This window comes from Acomys minous, assembly GCF_964271855.1.
Source record: "Acomys minous genome assembly, chromosome: 3".
Classification (NCBI taxonomy): domain Eukaryota; kingdom Metazoa; phylum Chordata; class Mammalia; order Rodentia; family Muridae; genus Acomys; species Acomys minous.
Genome location: NC_140485.1, coordinates 143,860,196 through 143,869,178, shown reverse-complemented (window position 1 = coordinate 143,869,178; position 8,983 = coordinate 143,860,196).

Sequence of the window (8,983 nt, the reverse complement as noted above, 5' to 3'; positions counted from 1 at the left end):
CTGTGCAGGCCTCCAGGCTGGAGTGTTTGGCTGCAGAGGTTCTGCCAAACTGATTCATGAGAATTTGCAGTGTCCTTACACCTGGTGCGTGTGTGTGTGTGTGTGTGTGTGTGTGTGTGTGTGTGTGTGTGTTTATAATCTGTGTGTGTGTGTGTGTGTGTGTGTGTGTGTGTGTATGAGACCATGAAAATCAGTGCAGCTTGGAGATACAGATATAGATAGATGTAAATACATAGAAAGAGAGAGTGGGGAGGGCAGTGGAGTTGCCCTACCCTATAACAGGTGGCAATGATACTACTAGACATTGGACACTAAGGACTAAAACTCCCAGTGCCAGGAATGGCATTGTACACTTGTAAAGTCAACTAATCTTCACCCAATGTGGCAGAAGCTCACAAAGGGAAAGACAAACAAAAAACAAAAAAAAAACAAAACAACAGCGAAAACAAAATGTGCCTTCAAATGATCGGTACCAGAAAATCCAGATATTCAGGCACAGAAGGAGGAAGTGAAATCCTTATGTCTCATCGCTGTAGTTTGCTTTCTCTACCTACACTAACCCACCACCACCACCACCACCACCCAACCAAAACCAACTCAGGGGAGAAAGGGTTTGTCTGTTTGGAAGCCAAGGCAGGAGCGTGAAGCTGAGTCCGTGGAGAAGCACTGTCTTGCTCAGTTACCTTTCTTATGCAACCAGGCCCATGTGCCCAAGAAGGGCACCGTCACAGTGGGCTGAGTCCTTCCACTTAATCCAACCGTCAAGAAAAACCGCTCTGAAGACAGGCCCAAGGGCCAATCTGATAGGGCAGCTTCCTCACCTGAGATTCTCTCTTCCCAGGTAAGTCTGGGTCTGCGCCAAGTTGATGGGCTTCACCAGGGCGCCCACTCTGCATAGACATAACCTAAACAAAGACGGAAACGTAAGGAGTGAAGCTGAAAGGCTCCTAGGAGGAAGTGTTGGCGGGGGCGGAGGATGTGGAGCATGTGGGGCCTGGGCTGGGGGAGGAATTCTTGGGGCCAAAGTAAAAATGGCCAAAAGACATTACCTTAAATGAAAGGGCTCCACCTGCGGACCTGGAGGATGTTCGAAAGCCAAACCTCTAATAACGAGTCAACACCAAACAAGTGAGCGTGGGCAGACATCCTGATCAGATTTCTCAAAAGAAGTGGCCAACAAATAGGTACGCCAAAAATTAGTCAGCATTGTTAGTCACCAGGTGCTTTGGTTTAATTTATGCTCCTCTGGTAAAATGCTCTGGTGAAAAGCAACTGAGAGAAATGGTTTCTTTCTTACAGTCGGTTGCTGTAGGACAGTCACAGCGGGAACTTGAAACCGCCAGTCACTTCACTGTCAGGAGCAGAGAGAGAGTAACAAAGTAACAAACCAGCAAACACCTGCAAGCTTCCAGCTCAGCTAGCTCTTTCCAGGACCCAGCCAGGAAATGGTTCCGCCACATTCAGGGTGGGTCTTCCAACCTCAATTAACTCAATTAAGAAAATCCCTCACAAGCATGCCCAGAGGCTAACCTTATCTTGATAATTCCTCCTTGAGACTCTCTTCCCAAAGCGACTCTTTGTTATGTCAAGTTGACCATTAAAACTAGCTGGGAAATGCAAATCCAGGTCACATCGAGGTGTCATCACTTTCTCTAGGATGGCTCCCGCCACCACCACCGGCCACAGACAAGTGCTGACAAGAAGGAAGCCTTGTAGCTGTCCCTGAGAAAGAAAATCGGTTCTATTAGAGAGAATGCTGAAGGGCACGGTGGTGATCTCGCACAAAGTCGAACGTTTGCAGGAAGGTGGCTCCCCTGCATTGATGGTTCATTGGACATCTAACACAAGCAAGCAAAATTAGCTCAGAGTTCTGAAGAGATGCAGCCCCTCCCCCCCCATATCCACCATGGCACAGCACACGTTATCCATGCCAAACTCAAGGAAAAGAGTGACAGAGGACAGGATAAGGGTTAAAGCGTGGAAAGGAGAAGATGCTGGGCCAAGGTTATATAATATTATGGCTGCAGCCATAAGTTCTAGGAAACTAACTCATAGTCTGGAGCCCCAGGGGATGGCCGGCAGCCTTCACAGGAGGACAGTGGGTTCAAACAGCAGGCAGGTCACCAATGGGTGGCCATATCTACTCTTAAGGGCAGAGCGAGATGCTGGGTTTCACTGAGCTAGTGGTCTCTCCACGTTCTGTGTTTGACAGATTCCTCTGGTTCAGGGACTTCGAGAGGGAGAGAGACCCCAGGCCGGAGTCAGCTGGGATGTGCTGTAGGCATGGAGGACAGCACCCAGAAGGAAGTGGAAGTCGGCTAGCAACTTGCTAACAGACTGAGTCAGCATCTAAAAGAGCCAGATGCGTTGTGAAGCATTCTGGCATGGGTCACCTTGCGGGGGAGGATGCCGTGTGGCGAGACAGGATGGCGATGAGCAGTGTTGGAAAGAGCATAGACTATGGCAAGGGAAAATGGTGTTTGAGGTGTCCCGTGGGCCATGCAGGTGGAAGACTGGAGTCCAGACGAGAGACCCAGTGTGGCAGGTCACGGGAGGTCACCAAGGGGCAGGGGAGGTCTTCAGGCGAGACAGGCGGGCTTACACGGATATTCCCAAGACTAGCATCCCCTCGCCGGGGCACAGATTGGTAGAAGCAGAGATGGGTGACACTGACACACTCGGCTGCTGACTCTCCATCCACGCAGAGACCTCCATTCCCAGCCGAGAGGGGCGGCTCACCTGCCCAGGCTCTCTCCCTTCCGCAGGGCTCTCCCTGATCATTTTTGGTCTTAGGGAACAAAGGACACCTGAAGGTGTTTACTCTCCTCTAAAATATTAGCCATCTCATCAGTGTTCCAGCTTAAGCTCCCAGGAGACTCAACGTACCTTCAGCCCAGGCTCCAGAGCCCAGTCCAGGGAAAAATGGGAACGAGGTTCCCCACAGCTGTGAATAGCACCTCTGTGTGAGCCAGCATAACAAACACATTTAGAAAGAGCCAGAGAAAAGCTGTGCTTCACAGCAGGCTGCCAGGCAACCAGTGCCAGGTGCAGTAATCTTACCTTTCATCAACAAGTGAGAATTCTTGGCTCCCTTCACACCAGTCTTCTCTTTTCTGGCCCACCTGGGACACATACAACTTTTGACATGTCTTAAAGTACGTTTTTTGCTTTGCAAAATTGATGGTAGTTTAGGGAGAGAGGAGCGGGCTTCATGAGATTGTGCAGGCTGTACGCTGGAGCTTGGTACACAGGGTTGCATTGAGGGGTGTGTACCCCTAAAGCCTAGTCCTCGGCCAACCCAGGGCCACTGTCTCTATCGTGGCAGCCGCGTGTTCGCTCTAGTGTTCTAGAATAATAATCTGATACCCTCTCTCACTTCACCCCGCGTCTATACAATGTAAGGGTTCCCTCTACCGCAGCTGGTGGATTGGGTCTCCACATTGCCATCCTTGAGGTGTCCGGGGATGTCTACACCTTATGAGTTGTCTGAGCAGATTGAAGATGAGGCCAAGAACCAGATTCCTCTCCCCAGCCTCCCCACACTGCCAGTGTCAGAACACAGAGGCACACACTCCCCAGGGGCTCCAGTCAAGAGCCCCCAAAACAGAGACATGGACTACAGTCTTCATGATAAATGTTCCGAGTCTATGGTGGTTCCCAGAACCCCCTCTGTCCACACAGTTGTCTTCAAAACCAAATGTGGACTTTATCTGGAGCTCTGAGTTATAGCTCTCCCTTTGTCAGAAGGCAGCCCAGGGGTATGAATGGCCCTCAGATGGCACAGCCAGCCACATTGTCATCCTGGGTTCACAGGAGCCCTTAAATCCCCCTCTACTTGGTAAGGACTCTTCACGTATTCTTACGCAGGAAGGGAAACACCATTTGCCACCTTGCTCAGGACCCCAGCTAGCCATGGCTCCCAGTCACACCTCAGAAATAGTCTGGCGGCCATCTTTATAGGTTCTTGTAGAGGCTGTTAGTCTGTGTCTCTGGAGTGGCACCACTGGTGGGCATGCCTATGTACCTCAGGAAGCCGCTCTGCTGAAGGAACCGAGTAAAGCCTGCCAACACTGCCTTCTGGGTCCTTCCTTTTATCTGGCTACCAGGGAGCTTCGCGGTAAATTATGGTTAATTTTGAGCCAACTTTTAAATTATTTGATAAATATCTAATGAAGTATTCATGTGCAAAACTGTTTGTATTTTTATCACAAAGGTGTGTTTCTTCTTTGCTGGAGCTGATGGTGTAATTGCCGCTCACGGTTTCTTCTGAGTGTGTTACATAGATGTCTGGTACCCTGCCAGAAGCTTCTAGGGGGTCCAGGAGCAGGTCCAAAATGAGAGCAGAGTGTTTGAGGAAGACTCAGCCCAGGGCCCAAGCGAGGTGGGGCGTGAGGCTCACGTGGAGGCTGTGCTCCCGGAGCTGTGCTCTGAGGAGTCTCCTGCGTACATCTGAGCACACCGCAGCTATGGAGCCTCCCCCTCCCCCCCCCCCCGCCCCCCACAGGCATTTCCCTTCTAGGTTAGGACAGGGAGCAGCTCCTGAGCGCTGGGAAGCAGAGCACGTGCCTGTGTCATGGTCTTCCCCCAGGCAATGTGGGACAGTAGCATAACACCCAGAAACACTTCACTGATCCACTGTGGTACCACTGCCGTGCACAAGCTGCATAGGAGGGAGAGCTGCATAGGAGGGAGAGAAATGTGGCACCACGAAGGGCCAGGCATGCAGTCATTGCTCCTAAAGCAGAGCTGTCCCCAGCTTCCCTCCAGAGCTGGGATCTCTTCCTATAGAGAGGCTGCGTGTGTGTGTGTGTGTGTGTGTGTGTGTGTGTGTCCATGTATGTGTGTGTGTGTCTGTCTGAGGCTTCCCCTTCTGTCAGGTCCCCTGTTCTCATGTACAGAGCGAGGATGTCTAAATGACTGTCACAGGCCTGCCAGAAAGAAGAAGCCAGCAGACCAGGGCAGGAAGCTCAGCTACAGCCCCATGTCATGTGAGTTTGCCGTTAGGATTGATGCGTGCACATGCACATGGAAGCCCGTAGTTGTCCTTGAGTGGCTATTCAGGCTCTCCCCACCATGGCTGATCTCCTCCCATGCTTCTTGCATGGCTCCCTTAGGACAACCAAGGTCATAGGAATGCCTGTCCATCAGTCTGTCCCCTGCCCCCCCATCCCTGCCCCCCATCTGCCCATTCCTCTCCCCCCACCCCCACTTCAGATGCTGCTCCTGTACCTTCAGGACTTGCTGTTTCAGCTGGGTGGAGCCAAGTACCTGTTGCTGTTCAGAGAGCATCCTTCTAGAAAAGATGACAATCTCATTTACATAGCCTGTGCCTGCCATTTGAAAATATTTACATGGCAAGTATGTCAGCAACTGGGAAGCCAGGCTGTATAGAAAAAATTAAAACAAAAAACAAACAAACACTAAACACATCAGCTAAAGCAGGAGATGAGGAGGTTTGGGGCGGGTGCTACTCAGAAGGCTGAGCCCAGTGCCTGATTCAGCCCAGCAAGAAAGAGTCACATCACACAGTAGTAAACACCGCTCAGCTGAGCTGGGCACCGCAGTCCTCCCTGCGGCTCCATACGCACAGCCTCTCACAAACAGACTGGAGCACTGTGCCTCTGCAGACCCTGAGAACCCCCAGCCCCTCCCACCCCCACTCCCAACCCCTGTAACCTTCACTCAGTGACTCATACATTTCTGAAAGCCTTTTGGCTGAAACTATTTAGTCTTGTTTTTGTTTTTGTTTTTCCACCAAAGAAATGGCTTTGTGTGGATGTTTAAGACTGAACAAAAACTATGTTTTATTTTTGAACCATAGAAAAGGATTTTTTTTAAAAATAACCAACAATATTTTTAAGTGGCAAGGCCAAATTATTCAGCTTTTACATGCTGCCAAGGAGTACTTAGGTCCTTGCAAGGGCTGACCTGGCTTATTTGTGGCTGTGCTCTTTTCGTATGCCCACTAGAGGGGAGACCAAATCTTTCTTTGCTTAGTTGTGAAGACCGCACCCCTGGATCCCCTCCACTCACCTGGCTTGGTGAAACCTTGCAGAATCCCTAGCAAAATGGGATCCCCGGCAGAGTGTGGGAGCGCTCTGGCCTGCCACATCCAGTCAGAAAGATGCATGGAAGGAGCAGGTCGGAGATGGGGCATCCCTAGTGTGACAGGTGCTGCAACACATGCTGTGATGCCCCTGTCTCCTACTGACACGCACACAAAGAATGGCTGGGGTGGGACAAAGGCCGTAGCTTGTCTCAGCCTGGAAGTCCGAGAACAGCTCGGTCAGGAGGTAGCTGGGCCAGGGAAAAAAAGCAGTGAGAAGAAAAAAGAAAGAAAGAAAGAAAGAAAGAAAGAAAGAAAGAAAGAAAGAAAGAAAAAGAAAAAGAAAGCAGTGAGAGGTAGTGGAGCCGGTGGCTGGTGGCAGAAGACCTTGTGCCCACAGGGTGCTGTTCTCCCTAGAAGAACATGCTGCCCTCAAGCCCGGTCCCAAGCCAGAAGTGGATGTTGGACATGGCTCACTCCTGTCAAATCCAAACTTATCCTTAAAACACCTTAAGTGAATGCCCTAGAATCTCAACCTCCCAGGCTGCCAGGACACCCAGAACATAACCCAGAGGTTTCTCTGTGGCTAGTGCGTTCCTGTGGAACTCAAATCACAATGGGAAAATAGATTCTATGTCTTGCAAAGGATCAACTTTCTAAAGCTGGAATGGCAGTGGGGGGGTGGGGCAGAGGGTGGAGTGGGACACAACTCAGAACCATCCCACCATCCATCCCTATGGTGACAAAAACAGATGAGGGCCGGCTTCTCCTCTATGACAGAAAACTAGTTTCCACTCCAGAAGTCTACACCTTGACCATCATCATTCAGACATCAGAGGAGAAAGAAGAGAAGGCTCCTGAGATCGGTCTCCACCGGAGCCCAGGCCGCGCTGACAGGAACCGTGGGATGTTCTTCGTGGGAGACACACCACCGGCTCCTCCAGAGTCCAGCCTTCCTACCTCTCCTGGGCTGCTGGGGCTCGGCTTTGAGGCATTTCCCTAGCCTCCAGCTCTCTCCTCTGTGCAGGGATGCTACAGCCCTGCCCATCACCCTGTGTGTGGTGCAGGGGTGGGGGAGGGTGTGGTGCAGGGGTGAGGGGGGTGGGGGTGGGGGGAAATGCGGTGCAGGCAAGGGCAGAAGGCTGTGCCCTGAACTGACAGGACTGGTGTCTAGAGCTAAGGACCTAGGGGACACTGACACTCTCAGCACATAGGGGAGAGGCTGTGTGAGGACAAAGTGAGGGAGCAGAGGCCACTGTTTGCAAGCCAACAAAGAGTCTTCTACAGAAAGCAGCCTGCCCCAGCATCTGGACTGGAGACTTCTAGCCTTGTCTTTGAGATTAAATGCCTGATGTTGGAGCACCAGGCCCGAAAGTGATGAAAGCTTAAGCTATGGAGAACAGGCTGGGATTTGACTCAGGCGGGTCGCCATGGCCAACTGAGGTGCAAGAGACCATACACTAACTTTGGTGTTCCAGGTCTTCCAGCTCAGCCCAGGCCCCTTGGTGTGGCCCTGTATCTTCTGGACTCTGGCTATCTTGCTGGACTTTCATGAAAGCTCCGAAAAGGCCAGAGGTCGCTGCCCTGGGAAACGGGCAGCAGGGAAGTGGCACCCCTGGGTTACCAAGCAAGGTACAGTCTGCATCCCGCATCTCTATGTAACCAGGTGTGAAACAATGAAACATTTGATTGCAGAAGAGCGATGGACAGTTTCTAGTCACACTTACTTTGAGCCACTTCCTTTCTCAAAATCCAGGAAAGCTGTAGGACTTACCCCCAACTCGGAGCCTTCTTCCTCAAGAGCGAGACAGCAGTTCAACCAACCACAGAGACACCAGTCTGTCAGCATTCATTGCAGCTTATTCACAGCAGCTAAGGTGTGGAACCAAGCTAGGTGTCCATCAGCAAAGAAAAGGATGAGGAAAATGTGGTTCATATGCACAGGTTGATGGGGAGGGGGGAAGTTTTCTCAGCCATAAGAGGAATGAAGTTGGGCCATCCATCAAAAAAAAAGTTACAAGTGGAAACTGTCATACTACATGACTTCAGTCAGTCTCAGAAAGACAACTACTGCATGCTTTCTCATTTGTGTACCTTAGACTTTTCAGATTCATAAAATTACACATGTACAGGTGGCATCAAAGTAGAAACCTGCAGAACAAATGAACTTACGAGGGAAGAGAACAGGTTCAGGGGAGTAGAGGGAAATGCACACAAAAATAGAGTTGTGTAAACTTGATAATAATAATAATAATAAGTAAATGTTAATAAAAAGACAAAGTGTCTCAACTTTTCCTGAGTGTGAAACCAAAAGTGTCAGGAATGGAGCGAGGAGGCACACAGCCTGTGGAGGTCAGCATCTCGCCCGCCTGCCAAGGGCCTCAGCACAGCACCCCTACCACCGCTTTGCAGTGAGCTCCAGACCCTTCTAGGAGAAGCAGCCATGAGGAGAGCTGGGAGGATCTCTGGGGTGCGAGGTCAGAAAAGGGCCAACCCTAGCTCAGACCCAGGTGGGAGGGACAGCCCAGCCCAGGGCCTCAGCGCACATGGTGCTCTGTGCTCTGTTCACCCTCCTGGCGAACTCTCAGACCACACGGCAGGGGTGAGCATATTTTTAGCCTTGCCTATAAATATTTGTGCTAAATCTTTATTAAATCTCATATGATTCATTCTGTAATTATGGTTCCTCTCTGTGAACTGTTCAGCGTTAGGCCACTTCTAGAACTAAAAGGAGACTCCCAGGTATAAGTCACTACCTAAGATGCTCAAAGCAGACCAGGAGGGCACAGGCAGAGCCATCGCCGCCCTGCCGTGGGGGCCACTGGGCTCACCGCTGCCTTTATCCCCACCAAGTACCTCCAAACACCTGCTCTGCTGGCCACCTCCTTTCCCTCATCAAGGGAGGGAGGACAAGAGGGCTGCTCGCTCTCCGTCCCT